The 25189-nt window shown below is 41.8% G+C and overlaps 1 protein-coding gene across 6 annotated transcripts in view; it reads left to right on the top strand.

The window, feature by feature from the left end:
* Positions 1 to 25189, top strand: part of NCOA1 (nuclear receptor coactivator 1) — a 227458-nt gene that overhangs the window by 51218 nt on the left and 151051 nt on the right. For all 6 annotated transcript variants that reach the window (XM_056128705.1, XM_056128714.1, XM_056128695.1 and 3 more), the window contains exon 3: positions 21995 to 22078. The gene's annotated coding sequence lies outside the window, so the exon portion shown is untranslated. The remainder of the gene's footprint in view (positions 1 to 21994; positions 22079 to 25189) is intronic.

Below are 25189 nucleotides of genomic sequence, written 5' to 3'. Positions count from 1 at the left end.
AAGGAAGTTATCAGACACTAAAGGGGTTGTAGCAAAACAAAGATGATTTTGTTTTGTTTTGTTTTGTTTTGCAGTGCTCAGGGCTTACTCCTGACTGTGCACTGAGGAATCACTCCTGGTGGGTTGGGGTACAATATGGGTTGCTGGAGATTGAACTCAGGTCAGCTGCAAGCACCTGTTCTGTCCTATCTCTCTGGCCCTTAAATTCTTGAATTTTTTGTGTCTGCTGGTTTTCCTAGTACAGAAAATCAGACTGCTTATAAATACAGTTTTTACAGAGAGTACTTATTCTGACAAGATTCTGATCAAACACTTAAACTTATTAACCCATTAGGCCCGAGTAAAAGTTTCAGTGAGACAGATATTGACTATTGTCCAAGGTTACCTAGCAGGTATGTGGTAGTGCTGGGATTTGAATCTAGGTATCCATACGGTGCAGTCTAGGCTGCTCTAGTCTTTCTGTGTAACTTTTCGTTTTTCTTGAATCCTTATTTTACTTCTTTCAGTGTGCTGGCTAAGCACACACTTTTTTTTTTTTTAAGTTTTATTAGTGAAACACCATGAGGGACAGTTGTAGACTTACAAATTTTTTTAGCACACACTTTTAAAGGCAGTCCCGAATTTGTAAGGTTATCTTAATATTTAAGGAGTCTGGAGACCAGTTGAATATAAGGAACGCAGTAAGAGACTGAAAATTAACAGTGTGTAGCCAGAAGCCAAAGGAAAATAGTGTATTATAATAGCATCTAGTGTTTTATCTAGCTGTCTATTCAAGTTTCACTTCATTTTATTTTGGTTTGGGGGCCACGTCATCTGGTGTTCAGGGTTTCTTGGCTCTGTGCACAGGCTAGATCCCTGACAGTGCCCAGGGACCATATGTAGTTGACCTAGGATTTGAAGCCAGGTCAATCACATGCAAGGCAAATGCCTTGACCTCCTGTACTCTTTCTGCAGCCTCTATTTTATTTTCAGTTGCTTGTTAATTGTATTGGTCTTATTTACTGAGTTTCTTTGTGACTCTTGGGTAAAATCGCTCCTTTTTGCCTCCAGCCTCCATACCCGCTACATAGCTGCATCCTAGCTGATGATAAAATGATAACTTTCAGAAGATAAAAAGGTAAAGGTAAAGGCCCTCCCGTTGATCGTCGATTTGCTCGAGCGGGCCCAGTAACGTCTCCATTGGAGACTTTGTTGTTACTGTGTTTGGCATATCGAATACTCTCGGTAGCTTGCCGGGCTCTCCGAGAGGGGCGGAGGAATCGAACTCGGGTCGGCCATGTTGGCTGCGTGCAAGGCAGACGCCCTACCCGCTGTGCTATCGCTCCAGAAGATAAAATTAGGCCAAATACTTAGTACACTGTACAGCACATAATATGTATCTTATAAATGTGTCTTTTGGTTTAAGAGACAACCACTTCATGATTTTAAGTTCCTTTTTTTGTTTAATTTTTAAAATGGGGGAGAGGCAGTATAGTTTAGTTACTTTTGGAAGTCCTGGATTTGAGGCAGGTCGGGAAAACTGTTGATAATGTGTTACCGTGGTTTAGTGAATAATCTGTGTCTTTCATGAGAAACTTAAAAAATGATAGTCTCAAATTTGAGAAAGATTACAGAGCAGTTGCTTGCCTGCCTATTAATGAGTGGGTGGGAATTACTAAGAAAAAAAGTTTGTTTGGGGGCTGGAGCTATAGCACAGCAGTTAGGGCGTTTGCCTTGCACGCGGCTGACCTGGGTTCAATTCCCAGCACCCCATATGGTTCCCTGGGCATCGCCAGGAGTAATTCACGAGTGCAGAGCCAGGAATAACCCCTGTGCCTTGCCAGGTGTGACCTAAAAAGCTAAATAAATAAATAAATAAATAAAAAAGTTTGTTGGTTTTGATTTGGGGTTGCACCTGATGGTGCTCAAGGGTTACTCCTGGTGGAGGAAATCTGTGCTTTTGGGACTGCGTGGTGCTGGGGATTGGATCGAGGGATCTTTTAATGCCAGTCTTTCCACCTCCTCAACCCTATGAAAATGTTCTTTATAGTAGAATCAAACATATTTATAAAATACAGACTCACGGACTGGGGCCAGAGGGATATAGCACATATGGTAAGGCACTTACTTGTCTTGCACGCACCTGACCCAGGTTCGATCCCTGGCATCCCATATGATCCCTTGAGCACCGCCAGGAGTGATCACTGAGCACAGAGCTAAGAATAAGTCCTGAGCACCACTGGGTGTGGCCCACAAACAAACAAACAAACAAACAATACAGGCTCACTGAATTGCTGGGAGAAAATGCATAAAAATACTACCAAAGTTACCTCTGTATGTAATAGGGCCACGGTACTTTTATCTCATGAGATCTTCTGTATTTTCAAAATTCTTTAACAAAAAGGCGATTCTTTTGTATTCAAGAAAACTACGTACTATTTCAAAAGAAGCAAATTTTGTAGCATATGAAGGCTTTGAAATAACAACTGCTCAGAAGTCAGAAGTCTGCCCTCAGCCTCTTGCCCCTTCCTGCCCCTTCCTTCAGAACACTTTTACACCCACGTCCCTGACTTTCAGGCCCTGCATTCCACCTCTGTGCTTCTCTTTGCTTCTGTCTCGGCCCAGAATGACAGCACGCATTTGTGGACTTCTTGTGACTCTTCCCAGCTCCTCAGGTTTTTAAAAGTCATTGGCCAGTTCAAAGTACACTATGCCATAGTAAGAGACCTAAGCTTCATGAAAGGAGACGTAAAGACTTTAGTAATAAGAAAATTTTTGTTTCACCCCCAAGAGAAAGAGATGAGTCATAATTACAGACAGCTTTTTCCTGAGGTTATGGAAGGGAGCCCGTCGGAAGAACTGGTGGAGCTAGTGAAAAGTGCTGTTTTTCTGTTTCCCCATCTTCCACCAACCCAAGCACACCTGTTACCTTGTATAACAGTAACTGAAACAACCTCCCATATGTCTTTAATTTTATGAGTGTTGGGTGGGAGGACACCCAGCAGTGCCTTTATGGAGTCCTTTGGCTGTATGCCTAGGGGTCACTCCTGGCCATCCCTCTGGGAACCATATGTGTATCCTAGACCCAAACTGGGGTTTGCCCTACACAAGGCAGGTAACTTGTCCCCGGTATCATCAGATCTCTCCAGCTCCTAATTTTATTTTTGAAATGATGATTAAAGGATTAATAAACTAAGAACTGGAGAGGCACAAGAGTTCCATTCCCAAATGATAGTTAAAATAATTGATGATATAGCTACTGATTATTAAGTGTGTACGATTGCCTATGGGCCAGAGTGACAACACAGCGGGTAGGGCATTTGCCTTGCACGGGGCCAGCCGACCTGGGTTTGATTCCTCCGCCCCTCTTGGAGAGCCCAGCAAGCTACCTGGGAGTCTCCCGCCCACACAGCAGAGCCTGGCAAGTTCCCCATGACATATTCGATATGCCAAACACAGTAACAACAAAGTCTCACAATGGAGACATTACTGGTGCCTGCTTGAGCAAATCTATGAGCAACAGGACAGTGCTACTGTGCTACAGTGTAGCTACTGAATCTGAATAGCCAGTTGCTTGACTTTATTAAAGAGGTTATGCTTATCTGGGATTGTTGGTATTATATGCATTTGTTTTGGGGGCAAACCAGGTGGTGCTCAGGGTTTACTCTGACTCTGCATTCAGGGATCGCACCAGGCAGGGCTCTGGTGACCATTTGTGGTGCCAGAGATTGAACCTGGGTTAGACGCTTGCAAGGCAAGCACCCTGCACTCTGTACTGTCAGTCTGGTCCCTGGCTAAAATATGTTTTGGAGAATAAAATGAATGTGTATGTAATAAAATACAGGAACATACTTACCGAATTGTGAACATTTTGGGAGGTGAGATGAAATACTTTCCAAATTATACCTGGTTGTTATGGAAACATAAAAGTAATGTGCAAAAATAAGCAAGCACAGTTGAGGTGCTCAAATTAACACTTTTATTAGTTAATAAAAAGCATTGAGACATTTATTGTTCTGAAGATATTCTTTCTAAAATTTTTTATTTTTGGTTTTTTAAACCACACCCAGCAGTGCTTAGGGCTTACTCCCAGCTCTGCACTCAGGAATCACTCCTGGCAGTGCTCAGAGGACCATATTGGATGCCTGAGTTTAAATCCAGGTCAGCTGTGTACAAGGAAAACTCCTTACCTACTATACTGTCTCTGTGGCCCTATTCTAAAGATATGCTTAGGAGACTAATATCAGTTAGAGTATGGAACAAGAGAAAAGGAGAACTGTAGGAGTAAAGAAAGCTGATATGAGGAAAACAAGACTATAATAGTTAATATTTACCATGTTTCAGTCATATAAGGAACTAAGTCTCAGTAAGGCTTATTTGAAGGGACAAATGGACCAAAATTATGCATGTTTCATTTTGGGGTGAAACCTTAAGTTTGATTCAGAAACTGAATCAAGCTGGATTTATTAAACTGATCTTTAGCAAAAAATATAAGACAGTTAATCCTTGATAAAGAAGCAAAAAATACAAAATGGAACAAGGAAAGCCTCTTCCATAAGTGGTTCTGGGAAAACTGGTCAAACATATGCAAAAAACATGAACCCAGATCTCTTTCCAATACCACACACAAAAGTCAAATCAAAATGGATTAAAGACCTTAATATCACACCCGCCAACTGACTCCCTGGCGCCGTGTGATCCCATCAATGGCCAAGACCCAGAGACTACAAAACCCAGCTCCCGGAAGAGAACAGCGCAGAGTCTCCTGCCCCCCATGCCTTGCTGTCCTCGCCGGGGCCCTTTGCAGGGGAGCGGGTTGAGTTTCCCTCCCTGCCCTGAGCAGAGCTCCGGCAGCCGAAGACCTCCAGAACCAGCCACAACCATGCTGAGACCACTCTCCACACGCATGAAGGTACCGGCAGAGGAACAAAGGCATGCGGGTCCCGGGGCTGAGATCTCCAAGCCTGCTTGGATTGGGGCTGAGCATCTTCCACCCAGATCCTCCATCTTCCAGTAGGCAGGGGTCACCCACCAATTTACCCCCAGCGCCATGGAATCCCATCAATGGCCAAGACCCAGAGACTATAAAAGCCAGCTCCCAGAAGCGCTCAGCCGCATTCGCGACCGCGTGATATCTTATTATCTCATTCTTACTTTTGGACAACCTGGCAGGCTGCCGAATGTAACCTGCCCACGCGGCAGAGTCTGGCAAACTCCCTGTGGCGTACCCAATATGCCAAATACCAGTAACAGTGATGGGTCTCATTCTCCTAGCCCTGAAAGAGCCTTGAATATGGCACTTTAAAAACTCAGGACTAGGACGAAGGAGACATTACTGGTGCCTCTCGAGGCAATCGACGAACAACAGGATGATGGTGATCGTGATCGTGATATCAGACCGACCTGAATCCATAAATTGTACATAGAGGAAAACATCGGCAGAAGTTTCCGTGACACTGAAGCTAGAGGCATCTTTAAGGATGCAATATCATGGCCAAGCAAGTGGAAGCAAAGATAAACAAATGAAAACTACATTAAATTAAGAAGCTTCTTCACCTCAAAGGAAACAATGACTAAAATGCAAAGACAGCCCCCCAACTACCTACCACTCATGTGATAGTTAATATCCAAGTTACATAAAGCACAAGTAGAACTTTTATAAGGAAAAACAAAATCCAACCCCATCAAAAAGATGCTGAGAAATGATGAAGAGAAACTCCCTCAACAAAGAAATACAAATTCCAAAGGACTCATGAAAAAAATGCTCCCCATCTCTAATCGTCAGGGAAATGCAAATCAAAACAGTAATGAGATACCACCTCGTATCTCGGAGACTGGCACACATCAAGAAGAGCAACCAGAGTTGGTGAATATATGAAGAAAAGGGGACCTTCGTTCACTGTTGGTGGGCATGTCAGCTGGCCCAGACTTTTTGTTTGGAAAACAATATGCATATTCCTCAAAACACTAGGAATTGAGTTCCCTTATGGCCCAGCAATTCCACTCCTTGGAATATACCACAGAGTCCCAAAAGCACAATGCAGAAAAGACATCTGGCCTCCTCTATTCGTTGCAGCACTATTCACAATAGCCCAAATCAAGAAACAACCCAAATGCCCAAGAACAGATACAGGATAAAGATACTATGGTGCATCTACTCAATGGAATACCTCTCAGCCACAAGAAAAGATGAAGTCATGCGATCAGTTACTACATGGATGGATCTGGAGAGTATTATGTTGAGTGAAGTCAGTCAGAGGGAGAAGAACACAGAATGATCTCTCTCATATGAGGGATGTTAAAAAACCGTAGTGGGAACAGCCGTTGCCCAAAGGCAGTAGAAACAAAGAGCATGAGAACTGGTCTTCTGTAGAGAGCTTGCTGCTGGGTGAGACTGCGGGGTATAGGTGAGGGAATGGAATGCTTTTTAAAACGGGAAAGGGAAATGTGCCTGGCGTGGAGGAAGACAGGAAGAAAACGGGGACATTGGTGAAGGGAAGTGGTCATTAATTTGGAGAAGAGGGGATGGTTTATTGGTTTTGAAAATGGTATTCGATAATAGAATGACTTTCAAAGCATTCAACTATTTTGTGATTTTATCAACTTTTTTTTTTTTGCTTTTTGGGTCACACCCAGCGATGCACAGGGGTTACTCCTGGCCCTGCACTTAGAAATCACCCCTACTGGTGCTTGGGGGGACCATATGGGATGCTGGGAATCCAACCCAGGCAAACGCCTTACCCACTGGGCTATCATTCCAACTCCGATTTTATCAACCTTAACTAAAAAATAAATATCGATAAAGTGTAAAAATAAGGTAAGGTAAGGTAAAGGCCCTCTCGTTGATCGTCGATTTGCTCGAGCGGGCCCAGTAATGTCTCCTTTGGAGACTTTGTTGTTACTGTGTCTGGCATATGAATACTCTCGGTAGCTTTCCGGGCTCTCCGAGAGGGGCGGAGGAATTGAACTCGGGTCGGCCATGTTGGCCGCTTGTAAGGCGAACGCCCTACCCGCTGTGCTATCGCTCCAGCCCACCTAGGAATAGAAATAGAAAACAATAGAAATAGAAAAATAAAAGTTAAAGGGACAAAGGACATAGAAGATTTTACAATTGTAAAAGCCTTATTAACTGTGTTTCTTTGAATTTGTTTCAAATGAATTATGAAGCATTCAATGTTTTCAGAAGAAAATCTTGGGGTTGGACAAGTAGTATGGCAGGTAAGGTGCTTGCCTTTCATGCCGCAGACCCTTGTTTGATCTCTGGCTCTGTGTATGGTCCCCAAAACAAAAAACCAGCTTTGTGCACCTCTAGGTTGACCCAAAAACAAAAACAAAAGGAAGAAGAAAATCTGAGTACACCAGAAATTGTAGAAGACAGTTTAAGGAATTTTTTCCAAGAAATTTCTCTAAGAAATATGTGGCTGTTTTTTTTTTTCCTCTAGGCTTACCTATAACTGAGGCTGAGGAGCTCCAAATTGACTGTGGTCCAAATCTTTTAAAAATAATAAACCGGCAGATGGTTTTGCCTACTGCATCCTCTCTCATTTTTCACTCTCTGGAGCCTGTTGCAGTGGTAGAGTAGTTGGTCAAGAACCTCATTATTCTGAATTTAGATCCAGAACCACATACTTTTTTTTTTTAATTTTTATTAGTGAAACACCATGAGGTACAGTTGTAGATTTACAGTTTTTTTGTGCTTGGGTTTCGATTATACAATGATCAAATACCCATCCCTCCACCAGTGCCCATTTTCCACCACCATGGATAATATCCCCCCCACCCCTATCCCCCCATCCCCCCCTGCCTCTGTGGCAGGGCAATCCTTTTGCTCTCTCTCTCCTTTGGGGTGTTGTGGTCTGCAAAAGAGGCATTGAGTGGCAAACATGTTCAGTCCATAGTCTACTTTCAACATGCATCTCCCCTCCTGGGAGGATCCTCCAAACACCCTTTATTTGGTGCTCCCTTCTCTATCTGAGCTGCCCTTTCCCCTAGAATGCCCGGCTGGCTGGCCTCTAAGCTATGGAGTAATCCTCCTGGTGCTGATCTCAGCTATTCTTGGGTATTAATCTCATATTTTGTTACTTTATGTCCCCCAGATGAATACAATCTTTCTATTTCTATCCCTCTTTCTGACTCATTTCGCTTAGCATGATACTTTCCATGTTGTACCACTTGTATGTAAATTTCATGACTTCATCTTTTCTAAGAGCTACATAGTACTCCATTGTGTAGATGTATCAAAGTTTCTTTAACCAGTCATCTGTTCTTGGGCACTCAGGTTTTTTCCAGATTCTGGCTATTGTAAAGAGTGCTGCAATGAACAAACAAGTGCAGATGTCACTTCGACTATACATTTTTGCCTCTCTGGGATATATTCCCAGGAAGAACCACATACTTTGAACAAGTTCTTAATACTTTTACTTTTTACTAAATTAAGTTCCATTCATATATATTTTTCTCTATTTTTTATTTGGTATTATCTTTTAATTTTATTAGGTCTTTTATGTTATTTACTGCCTGTCTTAACTGAGTGTCATTTTTCACCTGGGTTGTATTTTCATCATGTATTTTTCTACATCACATGTCATAGCCTTAAGGTTTGGGAAAGGTTTGATCTTTATGGACTTATTCTAGTTTTCTTATATCCCTGTTCTTGCTTTCTTGGACTTAAAAGTGAGTAAATAGGGGGCTGGAGAGATAACACAGCGGGTAGGGCATTTGCCTTGCACGCGGCCGACCTGGGTTTGATTCCCAGCATCACATATGGTCCCCTGAGCACCACCAGGAGTAACTCCTGAGTGCATAGCCAGGAGTAACCCCCGTGCATCGCCAGGTGTCACCCAAAAAGCAAAAAAATAAAAAATAAAAAGTGAGTAAATAACTGAACAGGTGTTAACAGATATGTTGGTATCATGTTGCTTTCTGAATTTGAAGACTACAAAGATACATATAATTGATTTATTTTTGAGAAAAAAATGAATATTACATTTATATTTAAAATCTTTGTTCAGGGGCCAAAGCAATAGTACAGTGGACAGGGTGCTTGCCTGGCACATGGCCTATCCAGGTTTGATCCCCAGCATCCTGTCTTATTCCTCGAGCATACCAGGAGTGATTGCTGGACACAGAGCCAGGAGTAAGCCATGAGCACAGCTGGGTTTGGTCCCAAAATTTAAACAAATTTTTTTAAGAAGCTGATAAATGCATAAATTTATTGATATAGTTTCTGTGCCACTTTCTTTGGAATCAAGATAGAAAATTTGATCTAACCTTTTTCTCACATACTGACAGTCTGAATTTCCTCACCTGCACTTGCTTTTTTGGTTTCTATATATTACGATTGTCAGTACGGTTTTGAATCAAATGAGAAATGTTTGGAATTTAGCTGTTCTTTTTTGGCTGAACTCATAGTTTCAGATAAACTGTGAATTAAGTAACTTACTTTTTGAGTCAGCTGGAAACTTCTAACATTGATACTTGGAACCTGGTCAATAGTACTTAGTAACATGTAAATTGGTCACACTGATGTTTCCCAACTGATCATTTTGTCATCTATTTTTAGACCATAGCATTTTCAGATTTACCTTAAATTTCAAATGAAAATTTACCTAGACAGCGCGGGTGATAGTTGGATAGCGATACTTTCCATGGGAAGGTATTTGCCAAAGTTTCACACAAGAGCAAGCAGACACGTTATTACACCTCACTCTTTTCTGATTCCTACTATTCTGATACTTTGCTTTCAGACAACTAAAACTCTAATTTTTGGAAACAAAGAATTTAGCATATATAAGCATAAGTGAAGTGATAAGATTATTTAATAATTTTCATGATCAGGTAGCAGAAAAATTAGAGCAGGAACTGACTTTTATATATTGACTAGCTATAACAGAAACTATGAAAGAATAGTAATCTAAAATGATGAAAATTTAATTTTTATGAAGAAAGCAAAGTTGAGAAGAAAATAACAAATGAAAAACAGTTACAGACATGGCCCTTAGTACTCTAAAAGTATAAAAATATTTGTGACACTAAATTTCCAGTAAATACTTAGTTAAAAGGGGCTTTCCCAGTTGATCATAAGAGAACACAGAACAAACAAAAGTAAGGGGAAAAAAAGGTCAACCTCATACGTAATTAAGACAATAGCGAATGACCTTTTGAAATTGATGCAGGTCATTTGGATGGTGTTACAGTAATATACCTTAAAAACTATGAATATGTCTTTTGTCATTTACCAATCCTACTTGAGAATTAATCCTTAATAAGTAATTCGAGGAATAAAAATTTTAAGTTACGTGAACAGTAATATTACTTGCTTTGAGTAAATACTGAAGGCAGCCTAATTGTCCAAGGATAGGAAATCCGATATCAATAATTTATTATACCCAAATATTTCATAATTATTACATATCAGTGTAAGCATTGTGACAACACAGATGCTGTATTATGGACGATTAGGCAGGCCACAACCAGCTGTGCACAGGGCTTACTCTTGACTCTCTGCTCAGGGAGCACTATACGTGGGACTTAGGGGACCATATTTGGTACCAGAGATTGAATTCAAGTTGCATACAAGACAAGTACAATATTTAGCCCTTGGATGCTATCTCTTTGTTTCCGGCATAGCTCAACTTATAGTAGGTGCTCAGTAATTACTATTATTTTATTTTTAGTCTTTGTGTTGATTTATCACAAGCTTATAACATTGTAGAAATTCAGGGTATAGTTTATAGAAATCAACCTATTACTTTATTATTTTATTATTATTTTTTTGGTTTATTTTGGGGGCTACACCCTGTGATACTCAGGACTGCTTCTGGTTTGGTACTCTGGGGGCCATATGTGATGTCAGGGATTGAGACTGCTGTGTACAAGGCAAGCACCGTACCTGTTTTACTATCTCTCAGTCCCCTATTTTATTATTTTTATGAAAAGAAATTTAGAGTACAATTTACTTCTTTATATGTGTATTAGATTCTCTGTACTCACCCACCTTCAAAATTCCAATGCTAGGGGCTGGAGAGATAGCACAGCGGGTAGGGCGTTTGCCTTGCACACGGCCGACCTGGGTTCAATTCCCAGCATCCCGTATGGTCCCCTGGGCACTGCCAGGAGTAACTCCTGAGTGCAGAGCAAGGAGTAACCCCTTGCATTGCCAGGTGTGACCCCCCCCCAAAAAAGCAAAATTCCAATGCTATTCTGGTGGTGTTCTGTCACCAAAAATGACCCCTCTAATGTATTCTTTTTGTTTTTTTGTGGTGGTGGGGATTGAGTGTCATACATACAAGGCAGGTATTGCACCACTGAGCCATGTACCTAGCCCCATAAAAGTCCCTCACCCTAGTAACCAACCTGGTTTTCAATAAGTCTAAAGGTTTTATTGTTTTTTTCCCCCAGTTTATTTAATATTTTTATTCCATACGGTCACGGTCACGGTCCTCCCGTTGTTCATCGATTTGCTCGAGCTGGCCCAGTAACATTGTGAGACTTGTTACTGTGTGGCATATTGAATATGTCACGGGGAGCTTGCCAGGCTTTGCCGTGTGGGCGAGATACTCTCGGTAGCTTGCCGGCTCTCCATATATGAATAAAAGCATTTGCTAAACAATTTACTGATATTGAACTGAACCAATCAGTGGAATAATGTTTGTTGAAATATATCCATTTACAACTCCTTATGTCTCTTAAGCGATAGCACAGCGGTAGGGCGTCTGCCTTGCACGCAGCCAACATGGCCGACCCGAGTTCGATTCCTCCGCCCCTCTCGGAGAGCCCGGCAAGCTACCGAGAGTATCTCGCCTGCACGGCAGGGCCTGGCAAGCTTCCCGTGACGTATTCGATATGCCAGACACAGTAACAACAAAGTCTCCAATGGAGACGTTACTGGGCCCACTCGAGCAAATCGACGAACAACGGGAGGGCCTTTGCATTTTACTTTACATGTCTCTTAAAGAGTAAAGAAGATGGGGAGCAATGCTGATAATTTTTGGAGAGTTAGGGATATCGCTCAAGTGATAGAGTACATGGTTAGTACATGTAAGGTCTTAAGTTCAGCCCCCATCAACACATCCCTGGCATCTCCAAGTGTTCCCCGATGAACATCTGGTACTTTAGCATTCATCTGAGCACTATCAGGTGTGGCCCCTATTTTTAAAAAAACTTAAAAAAAATTTGTCATTTTATTTATTTACTTTTTTTTTACAAAGTTGTTCATGATATTTGTTACAGACATTCAGTATTCAAACACCAATCCCACCACCATTGTACCTTCCCACCTCCATAATTTTCAGTTTTCCCAACCACCACTATAGCAGGCCCCTAATAATTTATTTTATATTGCTTGTTATAAATAATTTGCTAAAAGAATAATCAAAAATTGTTTCCTTAAAGGAAAGTTAGTAAAAACTATTGTTGTCTTACCATAGAGCCTACAACAATTTAAAGTTTGAAAGTTCAGTAAGGATTGGGATGTAGCTCAGCTGTAAAGTCCTTGATTGTGTGAGCCATGGAGCTGATCCCTAGCAACACTCTGGCACACACACGCAGGATATTATTCTCCTGGGATCCAGTAGAAAGTCACTCTGGAAAGGTAGTCAGTCCGAGGAAAGGCCTGATAGTCAGAACTGACTGGAAGGTCAGGTCGAGGGTGAGTCCACAGTAAAGGCAGGTTCTGAGTGTACTTGTAAATCGGATTAAGTGGAACTTTATTTTGTAGTATGGGGAGTTCCTGATGGTGTTTTAGCAGAAGTTGACCTTGAAAGAGTTATTCAGTTCAAGGGATATAGTTTGGCATTGGTGTAGAGGTTAAGTTGAGGCAAGGAGAGATCAGTTTAAACTATATCCGGGGAGAGAGCACCCACGTTTGGAGGCCCTGCTTTGATTTCCAGCTCAGATGGTTCTCTGAGCACTTTCAGGATGGTCCAGGAGTCCCCAGCAAAACCAGAGAGGAGTAAATAAAAATAATCTAGATTGAAAATAGATTGGAACTTCATATGAGAGCTCAGTTGTGATGATTATATATATGCATTTTTTGTTTGTTTTGTTTTGGGGCCATAACCAGCAGTGCTCAGGTTTTTTTTTTTTTTAGATTATTTTTACTATTTTATTTTATTTTTTTATCATTTTTTTTTTATTAGTGAAACACCATGAGGTACAGTTATAGACTTATAAATTTTTGTGCTTGGGTTTCAGTTATACAATGATCAAGTACCCATCCCTCCACCAGTGCCCATCCTCCCCCACCACGGGTCCCAGCATCCCTCCCACCCCCCATCCACCCCCCCAGTCCCACCCTGCCGCTGTAACAGGGCATTCCCCCCTATTCTCTCTCTCTTCTTTTGGGTATTGTGCTCTGCAAGAGAGGCATTGAGTGGCAATCATGTTTGGTCCACAGACCACTTTCAGCATGTCTCTCCCACCCTGGGAGGGTCTTCACAGCACCCTTTATTTGGTGCTCTCTTCTCTATCTGAGCTTCCTTTTCACCTAGCACATGTGGCTGGCCTTCAAGTTAAGGAGCAAAATTCCTGGTACTAATCTCAGCCATTCCTGTTGCTTTATGTTCCCCAGATGAATGCAGTCTTTCTGTGTCTATCCCGCTCTTTCTGACTCATTTCGCTTAACATGATACTTTCCATGTAGTACCACTTGTATGTAAATTTCATAACTTCATCTTTTCTAACGGCTACATAGTACTCCATTGTGTAAATGTACCAAAGTTTCTTTAACCAGTCATCTGTCCTCGGGCACTCAGGTTTTTTCCAGATTCTGGCTATTGTAAAGAGTGCTGCAATGAACAAACAATTGCAGATGTCACTTCGACTATACCTTTTTGCCTCTCTGGGATATATTCCCAGGAGTACTATAGCTGGGTCAAATGGGAGATCAAATTCTAATTTTTTGAGAATCGTCCATACTGTTTTCCAAAAGGGTTGGACCAGCTTGCATTCCCACCAGCAGTGAAGGAGGGTCCCTTTCTCGCCACATCCGTGCCAGCACCTGTTGCTTTTGTGGATGTGGGCCAGTCTCTGTGGTGTGAAATGATATCTCATTGTGGTTTTGATCTGCATCTCACTGATGATTAGTGATGTGGAGCATTTTCTCATGTGCCTTTTTGCCATTCGGATTTCTTCTTTGCGAAAGTTTCTGTTCATTTCCTCGCCCCATTTTTTGATGGGGTTGGGTGATTTCTTCTTGTGTAGTTTAACCAGTACCTTGTATATCCTTGATATCAACCCCTTGTCAGTTGTGTATTTGGTGAACATTCTTTCCCATTCTGCAGGCTGTCTTTGTATTTTGGTCACTGTTTCTTTTGAGGTGCAGAAGCTTCTTAGTTTAAGATAGTCCCATTTGTCTATCTCTGTTTTTACTTGCTCGGCCAGTGGTGTGATATCTTTGAAGATACCATTAACTTCAATATCATGGAGAGTTTTGCCAACTTTGTCTTCAATAAACGTTATGGATTCCGGTCTGATGTTGAGGTCATAAATCCATTTCGATCTTACTTTTGTGCATGGCGTTAGGCAGAGATCTGAGCCCACTTTTTTGCATGTAGCAGACCAGTTTTGCCAGCACAATTTATTAAAGAGGCTTTCCCTGCTCCATTTCACTTTTCTTGCCCCCTTATCGAAGATTAGATGATTATATGTTTGGGAGGAGGTGTCAGTATATTCAACTCTGTTTCATTGGTCTGCAACTCTGCCTTTGTTCCAGTACCATGCTGTTTTGATTATTACTGCTTTGTAGTAGAGCTTGAAGTTAGGTAGGTTGATTCCTCCCATTTTCTTTTTCCCAAGAATTGCTTTAGCTATTCGTGGGGGCTTATTGTTCCATATAAATTTCAGGAGTGTTTGCTCCATTTCTTTGAAGAATGTCATGGGTATCCTTATAGGGATTGCATTGAATTTGTACAGTGTCTTGGGAAGTATTGCCATTTTGACAATGTTGATTCTCCCCATCCATGAACATGGGATATTTTTCCATTTCCTCGTGTCCTCTTTTATTTCCTGAAGTAGCGTTTTGTAGTTTTCTTTGTACAGATCCTTTACTTCCTTAGTTAAGGCGATTCCTAGGTACTTGATTTTCTGGGGCACAATTGTGAATGGAATTGTTTTCTTCATGTCACTTTCTTCTCTTTCACTATTTGCATATAGGAATGCCATGGATTTTTGGGTATTGATTTTATAGCCTGCCACTTTACTATACAAGCCTATTGTTTCTAGGAGTTTTTTGGTAGAGGTTTTAGGGTTCTCTAAGTATAGTATCATATCATCTGCGAATAGTGAGAGCTTGATTTCTTCCTTTCCTACCTGGATGCCCTTAATATCTTTTTCTTGTCTAATCGCTATTGCAAGTACTTCCAGTACTATATTGAACAGCAGTGGAGAGAGTGGGTATCCTTGTCTCGTCCCTGACCTTAGGGGGAAGGCTCTCAGTTTTTCCCCATTGAGGATGATATTTGCTGTAGGTTTGTGGTAGATGGCTTTAACTATATTGAGGAAAGTCCCCTCTATCCCCATTTTGGCAAGGGTTTTCATCATGAATGGGTACTGGATCTTGTCAAATGCTTTCTCTGCATCTATCGATATGATCATATGATTTTTGTCTTTTCTTTTGTTGATATGATGGATTATGTTGATTGATTTCCGAATGTTGAACCATCCTTGTATCCCTGGGATGAAAGTACTCAGGGTTTAATCCTGACTCTGCACTCAGGGATCACTTCTGGCAGTGCTGGGGAACTATATTGGTTACTGGGGCTCAAACCTGGGTTGGTCGTATGCACAGCAAGTACCCTACCTTCTGTATTATTGCTCCAGTCCCTCATTTTTTTCATCCTGAACTATGGATAGTAATCTGATAATTTTTTCTCCTGTGCAAATGTAATTTTTATTCATTTAAAGAGTTTAAATTGTTCATATAGAAGGAGAGAGATTAAGTAACATTTATATATAATATAAAGGTAAAGGTAAATGCCCTCCCGTTGATCGTCTATTTGCTCGAGCGGGCCCGGTAATGTCTCCATTGGAGACTTTGTTGTTACTGTGTCTGGCCTATCGAATACTCTCGGTAGCTTGCCGGGCTCTCCGAGAGGGGCGGAGGAATCGAACTCGGGTCGGCCATGTTGGCCGCTTGTAAGGCGAACGCCCTACCCACTATATATATAATATAGTAAACATTTTCCTGAAATCTTAGTTATTTAAAGCAATGTTAAGGATCAAAATAAAACTGTATTAGAAATTTACCTGAACTCTGTGCACCTCCCTACCCCTTCAGCTAGACAGCAATAATTGTCCTGTTTCTCCGGTTTTTTAGTTTCATCAAGCATTCTCACTTTGGGCCTCAATCTGATGCTTATTTGATTAGAGAAACTTTTATTTACCTTTGAGGATGCTAGGGACTTTGGGTCCCACCACCTGTACTTACAGTTTAATCCTGGCTCTGTGCTCAGAGACAACTTAGGGGACCATATGGAGTTCCGGGATGAAACCTGGGTTGGCCATGTGAACCCAAAATAGAGAATATTGATATAATATTTTGTATGAAATGAGAGGATAGATTTTTCACTTGTATCTTTTTGCTTGTTTTTGGGCTACACTTAACAGTGCAGAGGGCCTCCTCCTAGCTCTGCTCAGGGGTCACTCCTGGGGGGGCTCAGGAGACATATATGAGGAGCCAGGGACCCAACCTGAGTCAGGCAAGTGTATGGCAAGTACCTTCCCTGTGGTTTGATTTCTCCCACCCCACTTTTTCTTTCTTTCTTTCTTTCTGTTGTAGGAGTACTGCTATTTATTCAGCCACTGATTAGGCTGATGGAATTGTGCATGAACTCCACCTTCCTTTTTTCCCCCCATTTTTTATGATTTTATTTATTGAATCACCGTGAGAGCAGTTACAAAGCTTTTGGGTTTAAGTCTCGGTCATACAATGAAACACCCGTACCTTCACCAGTGCCCATTATCCACCACCAAAATCCCCAGTATACCCCCCATCCCACACTCTTCCCCTATCTGTGGGGCAGATGATTTCCAAGTTACTCTCTCTATACTTTGATTACATTCAACATTTTGACACCAGACCCACCATTATTATTTGGAATTTTACCCAAACCCTCAGTTCTGCTGCAAAGGCAACAGTAGACAATTTGTTTTCTATTGCTGGTTATAAATAACATACGACATCGTGTGACTGCAGTAGTGACCGTGCGATTTTGAAATTACGAAATTTTAACAATTAAATTCGGAGGGATTTCTTGCCAAAACCTGCTGGGTTCCGAGATTTGTTCCTGAGTCTCTGGGATCATGGCCATTAAGCAGCTTGATCAGGAGCCAGAGAGGCCGTTCGTGGGCGGTGACTCTCCGTCTTGTTGTGGTGGGGAGGAAAGGGCCGGCTCCACCCCCATCCCATCAGGCCCTACATACCTTGTGACTGATGGCCCAAGCCTGACTGTCCAATGACTTCTGGAAGATAACGGCCACTGAGCTGTCCAGGGGGAGCAGGCAGAGGGACAACACCCTTCCCCCCTTGGGGTGGCCCAGCAACAGTAACCTACTGCATGGTCTGCACGCACTTCTGCCAAAAGCCGCTGGGTTTCAAGATTTGTTTCTGAGTCTCTGGAATCATGGCCATTAAGCAGCTTGATCAGGAGCCAGAGAGGCCGTTTGTGGGCGGCGACTCAGGGTCTCGTTGGAATGGGCAGGAAAGGGCTGGCTCCACCCCCATCCCATGAGGCCCCATGTGTCTCGTCACTGCGGGCCCAAACCTGACAGTCCAGTGGCCTCCGGAAGATGACGGCCACAGGCTGCCAGGGGGAACAGGCCAAGGCACGAAACCTATTCCAACCTGGGGTGGCCCAGCACCAGTAACCTACTGCAGGGACCAGATGCATTTCTGCCAAAAGCCGCTGGGTTTCGAGATTTATTTCTGAGTCTCTGGGATCATGGCCATTAAGCAACTTGATTAGGAGCTAGAGAGGCCGTTCGTGGATGGTGACTCGTGGTCTTGTTGGGACAGGGAGGAAAGGGCTGGCTTCACCCCCATCCCATGAGTACCCCCTCGTCTTGTCACTGTGGGCCTAAACTGACTGTCCAATGTCCTTTGGAAGATGGCGGCCACCTAGCCGCCTAGGGGGAGCAGGCGGAGGGACAGCACCCTTTCCCCCTTGGTCCCACCCCACTTTAAAAAAAATGTTTCATACACATTTTCAGGAATATATATATATATTTATATATATATATATACACACACACATAATAATTTACTCTAGTAAGAAGTATTTGCTTTTAGAATCTCATTAGTGAAACCTCATGGAATTTCTATTTTAATACCTATCTATTTTGTGATACTGGGACTGAACAAAGCTATGCACACAACATGCAAGGCAGGCACTGTACCACTGAGCCACATCCCCACCTGAAGTTGCTACTTTTTTTTTTTTTTTTTGCTTTTTTAGGTCACACCCAGCAATGCACAGGGGTTACTCTTGGCTCGTGCACTCAGAAATTACTCCTGGTGGTGCTCAGGGGACCATCTGGGATGTTGGGAATCGAACCCGGGTCAACCACGTGCAAGGCAAACGCCCTCCCTACCTGCTGTGCTATCTCTCCAGCCCCTGAAGTTGCTACTTTTAAAAGGCAAAAGTTACTTTATTATTTTATTTTGTGTTTTTTATTATTATTATTTTTTTTTTTTTTTTTGGTCGGGGAGGGAGCATATCTGATAATGGTCAGGTTACTTACTCCAGTTCTGCACTTAGGGACCACATTATTGGCAGTGCTCAGGGGACGAATGGGGTGCCAGGGATTGAACCCAGGTCAACTGCAAGCGCCCTGTTGACTCTACTATTTCTCCATTCAAAACCAAAAATAATTTTAAAAGGCAGAAAGTGGTAGAATGTTGGCCTGAATTGATTGCATTCCTGCCCATAGGGTTTGAGATATATTTAATGCCAGGGATTGAATGTGCAGACTCTCATTCTTATGAAGCAAATACTCTTGTACTGAGCTGTATCTTTGGCCCCATTAATTACTTTTTTTTTAAACATCGTAGTGGAATTTCTGAACCATGAGGTATATATTTTAGAATATGTTTTCTTATGGAAAATTGTGAACATATGTTAAAGTAGACAAAATAATGAATTCCTTCTTGCCTCCAACAACGGCCAGTATGGCCAGTCTCCCTCCTCCTCATCCATATTTTTTTTGAAAAATCCAAACATGATGTCATTTGATTTGTAAATTGTTTGTGGAAAGGCAAGGTTCTCCCTCTTCTTTTTGTGTGTGTGGGGTGTGTGTGCCACACCCTGCTCTTCTCAGGGCTTACTCCTGATGCTGAGCTCAAGGATCATTCCTGATGGTGTTCAGGTGCTGGGGATTGAACCTGGGTCAGCCACATGCAAGGCTAATGCCCTACCTGCTGTACTCTCACTCCCACTGCTCCTCTGCTTTTTTTTTGAGGCCACACCTGGTGATGCTCAGGGGTTACTTCTGGCTCTACACTCAGGAATTACCCTGGCATGTTCAGGAGACCATATGGGATGCTGGGGATTGAACCCTGGGCCCAGTGCATACAAGACAAGCATCTGACCCTTTGTACTCTCTCTCCAGCCTCTGTACTTGATTTTTTTAGTGAGCTGCACAAGCCAGTAGGTAAAAAATGTTGATTAGAAAATAACAGCTAAGAGCAGAGAAGCTCAACAAAATTTTCAGCAATCATGGGCTTGCAGAGATAGAGGAAGAATCCTAGAGAACATTCCAGTCTTTCCATTACCGTCTCCCATAATTATATCCTAGCAGTGAGGGTTAGCTACATATAAAAGCAGACCAGGTGTTATATGATAGAAAACTGGCTTCCAGTTAGCTGAAATTCTGATGGGATTGGTTTGTAGTGTCCCCCAGAAACTAAAGAAAATCTATTGTAAAAGATATTTTTATCCACAATCTCTACAACTTATGTTTGGTTAGGGGCCACCCCGAGCACCCAGGTGATTCTCAGGGCTTACTCCTGGCCAGGCCCTGGGGGAACGCTATGTGAATCTGGGGTTTGGTTGCTTACAAGGCAAGAGCCTTACTTACTATAGTTTCTCTGACCCACACTCCAGACAACTTTTATTACATTCATCTGGCATTCAATCTCAGTTTACACCCGTTCCCAGAATCAGGGACAAGAGGAAAATATAGAGACACAGATGATCAAGTGTGGATTTCAGTAAAAAATCAAGTCCGTCCTTTGTTTCAAATGAGAAATCTAACGTTGCAATTGTTTGCCTCTGTAGGTAAATCTCTCCATTTACATTAGTTGTTTTTGTGTGTTTCTGTGTATGTGTGTGTGTGTGTGGGGGCGGTGTCTTTTGTTTTCAGAAGTTTAACTACAGTATATCGTGATATGTATTGGTTTGGGCTTTTACCCGATTTAGGATTCTTTAAACTTCTTGAATCTGTAAGTTTGTGTGTTTTGCCAAGTTCTAGAAATATTACTACAACAAGTTTTGGAAGCTTCATTTCCTCCCTGATGGCTCTGTGAGCCCTGTCCCCAACTCCTCCTCCACCTCCTCCTCCTCCTCTTCCTCCTCCTCCTCCCTGTTCTCTTTCTCTTCCTCCTCCTCACTTCTTACTCTTTTTTTTTCAGGTTTTGAAAAAAGTTGAGTCTTTCCCCCTTCCTTACCCTGCTTCTTTTTCACTTAGATACTGTGTTTTCTAGTTCTGAAATTTCCATTTGATTTGTTATATTTTTGGTTCTTGTTTTGTTTTTTGGGCCATACCTAGTGGTGCTCAGTGCTTACTCTGGTTCTCTGCTCATCATCACTTCAGATGGGGCTGTTACCATCTGGTGGGAACCAACTCCTAGTAGCTCTTCTCTGGCACTTCATCGTGAGAGTTGTGGGTACTCTGTGACACTGGCAAGGGTAGACATAGACTCCCAACTTGACCTTCACTGAGAGATGAGTCCACAATTTGTTTTGAGTTTATGATATTTGGGTACAGTAGCCTTTGCCCAGGTTTTGCCTTTTCCGATGTTGTAACTGGGAAGAACAGGATTTTGTTTTCTTGGTTTGGTTTTCCGGGTATTTTGGATCTATTGGTACTTGTAGGTTACCAGTTTCATCAGAACATATTCTAGAATCTGTAAGTCATGAAAGAAAACCTGTAGACCTCACTGTGGTGTCTTTTAACTCGGATTACCTTCTTCGCTCTACGTTTCGAGTGTTCTTCCTTTATTTACTATTTATGGTGTGTTTTTGTTTTACAGCTGAGGGGAATAGATAAATAGGCATCTATTTCACTTCCCTTATATGTGAAAGTCCCCAAGTACCATTTTTTAATTCTTAATTTTCTAGTTTTCATTGAAATTATAATTCCCTTTTGGGGGTCAGAGAGATAGTGCAGAAGTTAAGGTTTTTAACTTAACCTTGCATGCAGTGAACCCTGACTTGATCTCAAGCACCACATATGGTCCCCTTAGCATTACCATGGGTCACTCCTGAGCATAGACATAGGAGTAGCCCCTGAATACCTCCAGCTGTGACCCAATCCCTCCACCCCCCCCAAAGTTCCCTTTTAGTCTGTTTTGCCACGTGCTTAATTGGGTATAATTTCATTACTGTGTCTCACTTTAAGGTTGTTAAAATTTTTTTCAATGAAATTAAAGTTAATCATCTACGTTAGAAGTTTCAGATTTAATCTTTTAGTCAGTGTTTTGAGAAAGTAATATTTTTCTATATCCCATTTTATTAAAAAATGTGTAAGTCTGCAACTGTACCTCATGATGTCTCACTATTAAAATTTTTTTAAAAAAATACATAAATTCATATAAAATCTTTAGGTTTTATTTGCTTTAAGAGAAATGTCCCACTGTGATTTATCTAACTAATGTTGTATATGTTAATGAATTAAGAATAATACTTTATGCATGTTAAATTTATTTACTGTCCACATCCTATTTTGTAAAGTGGAATGCATTCATTTCATGTGTTTTATTCAAGTGGTCTGAGTTAATATCTTATTTTTCTCCTTTTAGGTTCCCTTCACAACTGCGTCAGAGAAGAAATTATAAGCTAAGAAATAACTAAATACTACTCAGAGGGATTTAGAAATAAGTGGGGTAAGTTTAAAATCTTAAAGCTTTTCAGAATTTTTTTAGTGAATTCCTGATTTTGGCCTGGTACGTGCCATGCATGAAGTCAGGCCTTGGAAAGAATAGCTTCACTTTTATTTTGCTCTTGGCCCAGAGAGGTTTGTAAATCTTTTTGATTAGAAGCTCTTTGAAAGGCTGCTTAAAGCTGTGATCCCTTCTCTAGACTTTCACATATTCAGTCGGGAGTTGAGGCCCCGGATATGTGGCCCTGGAAACAATCCTTGGCACCACACCTCACTCCTAACCCCAGCACTGCCAGGTTTGGCCCTAGTTTCCTCGGAGCACTTCTGGCTTGAGCACCAACTGGTTGTGACCCCCAGAACAATAAAAATAAAATAGAAACAGAGCTGAACACAACTCCTCCACACTATAGTTTTAAAGACATTTTATACATGGTGCTGCTCTCTTAATTGTATAACCCTGAGGGGCTGGAGTGATAGCACAGTGGGTAAGGCGTTTGCCTTGCACACGGCCAACCCGGGTTCGATTCCCAGCATACCATATGGTCCCCTGAGCACCGCCAGGAGTAATTCCTGAGTTCAGAGCCAGGAATAACCCCTGTGATTGCCGGGTGTGACCCAAAAAGAAAAAAACAATTGTAGAACTCTGAAACTCATTCCACTTTTACAGTGAAGGACCAAGTGCTCACACCAGCACATGACTTGCCTTTTCTAAAGAGCTGTCAGATGTAAGTCTCAGATTGAAAGTTTTCACAGTGTCAGAATTCCTTCATTAGGTGATTCCTGTGGTTTTAGCTATTCATGTCACAGTGTTTCCTTATATGGCTGTGTGACCTTTTTCTCATTGACAGCTAATGAGCGGGCCTATTGATCAGGCCTGCTTTCCTACCCACCACATTATCACACTGACAATCCCCCAGTGTCCGATAAGTTGGCATGTGCACTCAGAGATTCGATTGGTTTCTTTGTACTTAGGGTCTTCTAGCCACTTAATTTTATAGGTTCATGTTATCAGTTATTAATATTTAATGATACTTGTTTTTGCAAATATGGTTATCCTTTCATTTGACTTTTTTACTTTATTCTGATTTTAAAATATGTTAGAAAGTTTGGATTCAAAGACCAGAAATATGGTACAGTGGGTCAGGTACTTGTTTTACACGCAGCTGACATGAATTCAGTCTCTAACACCCCATATAGTTCCCTGAGCCTGGCAGGAGTGATCTCTGAGCACGTAGCCTGGAATCAGCCCTGAGCACTGCTGGGTGTGGTCCAAAGACCAATAAGGAAATAAAAATAGAAACATTCAGTATTCAGAACTACCATTTCTCTATTTTTTCTTTTGTTAGTGTAAAGATATTAAAGATTTGACACATTCGTGTGAATGTACTCATATTTATTCTTGTCCCCTTCCCCCCCCCCCCCCCCGCCTTATTTTTCTTTTGGCGCTCAGAATTGAGCCCAGGGCAATCACATATGTAAGGCAAGTCAAGTGCTCTTCCCTGAGCGACACACCTAGCCATATTCACAGACTTTAAATTTTATTTATTTATTTTGGGGGGCCCACACCCAGCAGGGACTCTACTCAGGGGTCACTCCTGGTGAGTTCAGGGGTACCAGAGAGAGTGCTGAAGATGGAACCCAGGTCAGCCACATACATGTACCCTACTCACTGTACTACCATTCTGGCCCTAAAATTTAGAACATTTCTTCTTCTTAGTTGCTGTACTTTGCTTTCTTTGGGTCATAGCATCATTATTAATATCATTTTTTTGTTTTGTTTTTGTTTTGTTTTACCGTCAGTCTTTTCCACCTTTGGTTTTCATCTAGCAGTTGGTGAGTCTTAACAGTTCTTCTTTACAGTGTTTTCAAATGAAGGTCTAAATCACTGGTGATTCAGTTTGAGTATATCTAACAATCCTTTAGTGACCCAATTTCAATGCAGATTCCACACCAGTAAAACCTGATTCATTATATCTTAGGTATAGATCACCTAAACACTTAAGATATTACAATCTTGGTAAGCTGGTATGATGTGTAATGGTCACTGTTCTTCTTTACAAAGCATTGCTCTTCCACTTAATATCATCCCTGGCCTCAAGATTCCACAGATTAACTTTCAACTTGCTGTACGTTGAGTTGGAAGTGAAGTTCTTTCCTTTTCATGCACTTACAGGAACAAAATTAACAAGCTAGGCTCTGCTTTTCATTTTTTAAAAAAATTATTTAGTTATTTGCTTTTTGGTTCACACCTGGCAATGCACTGGGATTACTCCTGGCTCTGCACTCAGGAATTACTCCTGGTGGTGCCCAGCTATGGGATGCTGGGAATCGAACCCAGGTTGGCTGCGTGCAAGGCAAATACCCTACCTGCTGTGCTATTGCTCCAGCCCCTGCTTTTCCTTTTAACAGATGTTATTGCCATTCACTTCTTCCCTCCACATCCCATCCATTGACGTTGGTCCTAACCAGCTGTCTCTCAAAGCTCACCTTACAAGTCCTCTGATAAAGACTTTCCGTATAGAGCATGGTAGTAAGCAGAGTCATGCTGGTTGTCTTGTGCTTTGCTCCGCTTGTTCTGTGGGTACCTGCACTTCTAGATCCTATTGCATGAGGTGTTTAAGAAGAGGTAATTTACTATCTTGAACTGAAAATCCACCGTTTTTGAGGGGGTGGGCACGCTACACCTGGGGGGCATGCTTCTGGAAGGCATCCACCTTGCACAGTGTCAACAGGAAGCAGAACAGAAGTCACTGTGCACAGTGTCAGAAGGAAACAGAACAGAAGAGTTCCCAAGGCAGGCTTCCTCATTCCAGCAGACATCCCTGGCCAACGACTTGGAGAGGACGGTGGCAGTGTATCTGTGATCTTACCTGCTTCTCCTCTCTTTCTCTCTCTTCATTTATTCCAAAGTTCTTTGGCCAAAACCTATAATTTGAGGCTTTCATCTATACTTTTTCTGGGTTTTATACTCATTCTCCCCTAGTTAACATGGCTCATGTATTGCAGTCATGTGCAGAATGGGGTGTCTGTTCTATAACATGGATGAAACTATAAGCTCGATCTTTCAGGACTGATTAGAAAAGATGTTAATGTTCAAAATAATTCATCTGATTTC

This window comes from Sorex fumeus, unplaced genomic scaffold (assembly GCF_029834395.1).
Source record: "Sorex fumeus unplaced genomic scaffold, SorFum_2.1 ptg000006l, whole genome shotgun sequence".
Lineage (NCBI taxonomy): Eukaryota > Metazoa > Chordata > Mammalia > Eulipotyphla > Soricidae > Sorex > Sorex fumeus.
Note: the sequence above shows the minus strand (reverse complement) of the source record. Positions and strands in the feature narration are given on the sequence as shown.